Raw genomic sequence first — 6000 nt, forward strand, 5'->3', positions numbered from 1 at the left:
TCACCGCGAGTTAAATTTTATCAAAAAGGACGTGAGGAATTACATTAGCAGGGAAGTGCGGAATGTTTCCGAACAAGAAGATGCAAAGGAATTCGGGAAATATTTATTAAGAATGAAAGAGAAGAATCAGAATTTCTTTTTTGAGCTTGAACTCGAGGAGGATCAATCGATTAAGCTGGCTTTTTGGGCCGATACAAGAAGTAGAGCTGCCTTTGAGTATTTCGGAGACGTCATTTCATTTGACACCACCTACAATACAAACAGGTAACAAACTGCCCCTGTTTATGATGCTAAATTAATGTATTTTTATGAATCCGCAGCAGAGGTGTATATTGGCTATTTTTTGGGTGTATACGAAGCATGTGTTTGGGTGTACCTAATGATTTTGCATTCTGCACTATGGTAATTTGTTTTCAAGTATAATTTGGTCTGTGGTTCTTTTGTCGGGGTGAATCACCACGGTCAGTCAACACTTCTCGGATGCTCTTTGATGAAAAACGAAGAAATTGAATCATTCAAATGGTTATTTCAATGTTGGCTTCGTTGCATGGGAGGAAACGCTCCGAAAGGGTTTCTCACCAATCAATGCGCATCAATGAAAAGGGCTTTAGAGGCCTGCATGCCAACAACGATTCACCGTTGGTGTATTTGGCACATCATGAAGAAGATTCCAAGCAAATTAAACGGGTACAAGGGACATGCAGATATTGAACGAGAAATGAGCCAAATTGTTTTTAACTCTCATAGCAAAGACTCATTCGATAGGAATTAGAATGATTTTCTGCTAAATTTTGGTCTTCTGGACAACAAGTGGCTTTCAGGTAATGTTTGTTTAAAATCTGCAGCAGAGGTGTAACTTGCATGTTTTTTCGGGTGTATTTATACTCTGTGTTTGGGTGTATTCTGCAGATCTATATGAAGACCGTCATATATGGGTTCCTATCTATCTGGATCACCACTTCTGGGCAGGGATGAGAAGTACACAAAGGAGCGAGAGCATGCATTCATTTTTTAACAAGTTTATCACCCGGAACAGCTCGCTTATTCAGTTCATCAAACAATACGATAATTGCCTCGGAAGTAGGGAGCAAGCAGAGAGAGAATCAGATGCTGCAGATTTTCATACGGTCATACCATGTGCAACCAAATCCTCTATTGAAGCTCAGTTTCAAGATGTGTACACTCATCAAAAGTTTAGGAAAGTCCAAGCGCAATTCAGAGGAAAGGCGAATTGCATCACCAGATTAATGAATTCCGCTCTAGGCTATTCAGTATACGAAGTCGGAGAACAAGTTTCCAGCTCAATATTCAACAAGTTTGTGGTTACTTACGACTCAGTTGCAGCCGAGGTAAAATACCAATGCTTATTATTCGAGTCGAGAGGGATACTATGTCGTCACGCACTAAGTGTGTTAAGCTTTGAACAAGTAAGCCAAGTGTCACCTAGATATATACTGGAACGATGGAGCAAGAAGGTAAAGAGGCGACACACACACATCAAGAGCAGCCACGACGAGCCACTGATGGAGCCAAGAAGCAAGAGGTTTGACCAATTGGTTTTTCGTTCGCAAAATATTTGCGAATTTGCATCCGAATCGGAGGAGCTGACTGCATTTCTGCACCGTGTGTACGATAACGTCATGGCTGAGATGGAATCATTAAAAGCCAAAAGGAAGGGGACATCTTCTTTATCCCATGAAGACGCCAACTTGGAATCCGTTAATGAGCTTCAAAGCCCGCCAAGGATCCGAACAAGAGGACGTCCAAAAAATAGGCTAGGTTCAAAGTTGGACAAACAGATTGCAAATGCCACAAAGAAGAAGAAAACGAAAGTTTTAAGCGAGGTAAAAGTAATGTTCTTTAAATTTGTGGTGATTGAGTTTATTTTTCTCGTTAATAGTTTAGATAATATGTGAGTGTTATATTCAGATAAACCTGTTTGATGCTGCATCAGTGGTGCATTCAAATAACATCCAATATCAAGGACATGTTATGAATTATCAGTTTACGGTACCAGCAGCAGTGGATAACTCTTTGGGTGTATAGTTTTACAGAATATGGGTGTAAAATCACTGTTTCTCTTGGGTGTATTTTTGCGAATTCACATTTTACATTTTAAGTGTTTAGGGTTCAGGGTTTTAGTCTCAAAGCATCATGGGGGGATAGATTTCAGGGTGTATATTCAACTTTATTTGGGTTTAAAAAATCGCAGGTTATAGGTGTATATTTGATTTGATGTTTTTCTTCATATTTTAGTACCTGTAATTCATACATTTTGAATACAGCACAGACAGTTTAACAGCACATACAGTTTGGGTGTATGTTTTAAGCAATCTTGGGTGTATATTAAACCCCCCGTTGGGTGTAAAATTTATAATCTGTCTTTAGATCTGCCTTGATATTTTTCTTCATATTTAACCACCTGTAATACAGCTTTTGAATACAACACAGACAGTTTAACAGCACATATAGTTTAACTATGGAAAAAAAATTTCATTGAATAGAAGTTGTTTATAAATGGCAACTTTTGACAGCATTTGTTCAATTTACAAACTAGCTAGCAGTTGGATTACTCATTTTCTATATCAGTAGAATTTATCTGACAAAACGGACTCAATAATACGGAGGATGGCTTCGACAATCTTATTGCATTACTCGCTCTAATTGCTTCATCTCTCTCTTTACTCATTTCACTGAATAGTATCCGCGAAGCATACTCCACTCTATAGTGGTCCACCTCATCCTACAATTAAAAAGTATATTCTGTTTAAACAGCAATATTAATTCAGTAAAGTAATACAGAGTTATATAGTTCTAAATACAGTTACCTGTTTCCAATTATCCCATTCATACTTCCCCTTTTTAATGTTTTTCGGCTCAATTAACTCAAGCCACTTCATAACGTAGATAGCGCAGTCATATCTGAAAATGAAGAAAATAAATTACAAATCTCATTTAGGAAAGTTTAATGTTCAGAGTCACAAATTTATACGTTGATTTTTGGCCTGATATTTTGACGTATGATGCTTTAATTTCCTTCTCCTTCTCGCCTTTCTTCAGAGGTTCCCCGCCAACATATGCTCTCATTCTTGAAATTACATATCCCTTAAATACCAAAACAAATCAGTAATACACCCGAATGAAATACACCCAAATGAATGCAAAGAATTATTATTTAGAACATACTAAAGATATAAAATACACCCAAATGAATGCACAAGATACAACCAACTGAATAAACAACATACACCCAACTTGATCAACAAAATACACCCAAATGGTTCCACAAAATACACCCAAAGGTGAACACAGAGGCCACTTACAGTGAATTTATTAAGCAGCTTTCTCTCCTCGCTTGGAGCTTTCTTGTGTAGCGGGTCAAGTATATGAAATCTCCGCTTTCTTGTATCAATCACCCATAACCACTGTAACACCCTAATATTCAAATCCTTATGCTCGAGTCATAAGTCAATGATATTACGGTGGTACGACTCTCAGGTGGATTTTTAATATATAAATATAGGTAATTTCGAAAGGAGTATTAATCGAGAAGCCTGAAAAGAGTAGAAATAAGATCGCGAAGACGTATCACTCACGTTTCGACAACGAAAAGTTAAACTGTGAAGCCGAAAGTGATATACGGACAAGGCATAAAGGAGATTAAGAGATAGATAACAGATGGATATATATATATATAACATAAGTAAATAGCCACTAGTCGCGACCCGCGAAGTTTAGGCCGGCTAGAGTACAGTATGAAAGTAACTGACAACAGTACATCCTAATCTCTCCCAAAGGAAACATAAGAGCCTCTATAGGCAAGTTCCAAAAGAGTTCAACACATAATATAATCTTTTCAAAACAAAGGTGGAGAGATTCTAAGCAAAACACAAAGTAGAGAAAATAAATATCTTTGCCGTCTCTCAGACGAACCGCAGCTCACTTCTGAGCACCTGAACCTGTATCTGAAAAACCAGAGATATATACGGAATGAGAACCCCGGGCCCATGGGTTCCCAGTACGGTAAAAGTGCCAAATAAATACAATGCACTGCAATAAAAACTCACTAAGCATCCTAAACTCCTTTTCACCAAGTATCCAGCCTAGATTCTCACTAATCCATAAATAGGCATCTGTCGTAAGGGGATACTAAATCTAGTTCATGTTACACATGTTTCCCAACTCGTTGATTCTTCCACGAATCAGACTCAGAATCATAAGCAAAACCATCACCAGTTGTTCTGCCTCAGCAACTTTATATCAATACATCATACCCTCGCCTGGAGCTAGTGAAATCATATCACTGCGTCTACCCAGGGGGCTCAAATTATCTCATTCAAAAATCATCATCATCACGCAATCGCATCATCAATTCATCTCATCAAGAACAGCCCCCAACATCCACCGACACCAACATGAGGGATCTCTCAGTTGTACAAACACAAGCAATACAGACAAGTAATACACAAATAAGGTACAAGTAGAACAAGTAGCACATAATCAGGTAACATAGCATATATGATGTAGAAATCGAAAACAAATAGGCAAACCCAAACAATTCAAACATATGCAAATGATGTATGTCTGCCCTATGGCTGATGATATCATCTGTCGGTTATATAGCCAACCCGACATGTCCTGGTAGCTAACCATTGGACAGAAACAACCCTTGCGGAGCAAGTAGGTTTGAGCTACAACCCCCTTACTACTACCCGCTCAACCCAGAGCCAGTGGAACAACCATTACTGCGGCTACTACCCAGGCGGGTGTTTAAAAGCTCAACCTGGAGCGAGTGGATTCACCACTACTGCCACTACTACCCAGGCGTCACAATCTCTGACCTGGAGCAAGTGGGACAAACCACAACCCTTGGTACTGCCCAGGTATCTTAAGCATTAACTCGGAGCAAGCGGGACGAACCACAACCCTTGCTACTACCCAAGTATCTCAAACATATATTCATTCAATCTCAATTCATATTATCAATCCTCATTGTTATCAAATCTCAAACATTAACCTGGAGCAAGTGGGACGAACCCCAACCCTTACTACTACCCAGGTATCAGAGTTACATTCATTCAAAACTCCATAATTAACTCATTTATCATAAACATCCTTTTCCGTCTCATACCCGGAGCAAGTGGACAACGCCACTGCCTACTATCCGGGGTTATTCATTAATCATATATGCATTTATACTCAGCCATAATCAATAATGGCTTTGCCGTGACCCGGCAATAACTCAGCCATCCGGCTCATGGTTCAATCAAGAACCAGCCATTTATCAATAAATATAGCCCTTCGGCTCATGCCATACACGGTACTTCTACCGTCATCCTCCATATCTCATATAATCATTGTTGATCACCATTGATCATATCATAATGATTTAATACACAAAGGGTGAGATTGGAGGCTTAGAAATATGAGATTTGGCTTTTAAAACTCAAAAATCAACTTTGGGATGAAAACAGGGCCACGCGCACGCATGGATGGCCACAAAACTCATCGACGCGTATGCATCATGTACGCTAACGCGTGGATTGAAAAATACCCAAGCAACACGCACGCGTCCACCACGCGAACGCGTGGGTGCTCTCGTGCCCCAAGCACAAAACAGGCACAGTTCAGACACAACCCTCTGAAAAATGGCTGGGCATTGGGTGCAGCACATCGGCGCGCCCGCGCACACCACGCGCACGCGTGGATGGTATTTTCTGAAAGAACAGCATGTACACGCCAAGTGCGCCTACCGCGAGGGGCCATTCTGCTAAAAATTTTCTAAGTTAAAAGCTGCAGAATTCACAGATTCAACCCCCAATCTTCCAACGGACATAACTTTCTCATTTTAAATTGTTTTTCACCCGTTCTTCGAACGGCATGGACATCCCGGATCCAATTTCATTTCTAAATAGATTTGGCACAAAACAGAGATCCGTAGTCCAAGTTATGTCTCGTCAAAATATGCCCAAAAACCATGTTTTTCATACAAAACCACAA

This window comes from Arachis stenosperma, chromosome 10 (genome assembly GCF_014773155.1).
Source record: "Arachis stenosperma cultivar V10309 chromosome 10, arast.V10309.gnm1.PFL2, whole genome shotgun sequence".
Lineage (NCBI taxonomy): Eukaryota > Viridiplantae > Streptophyta > Magnoliopsida > Fabales > Fabaceae > Arachis > Arachis stenosperma.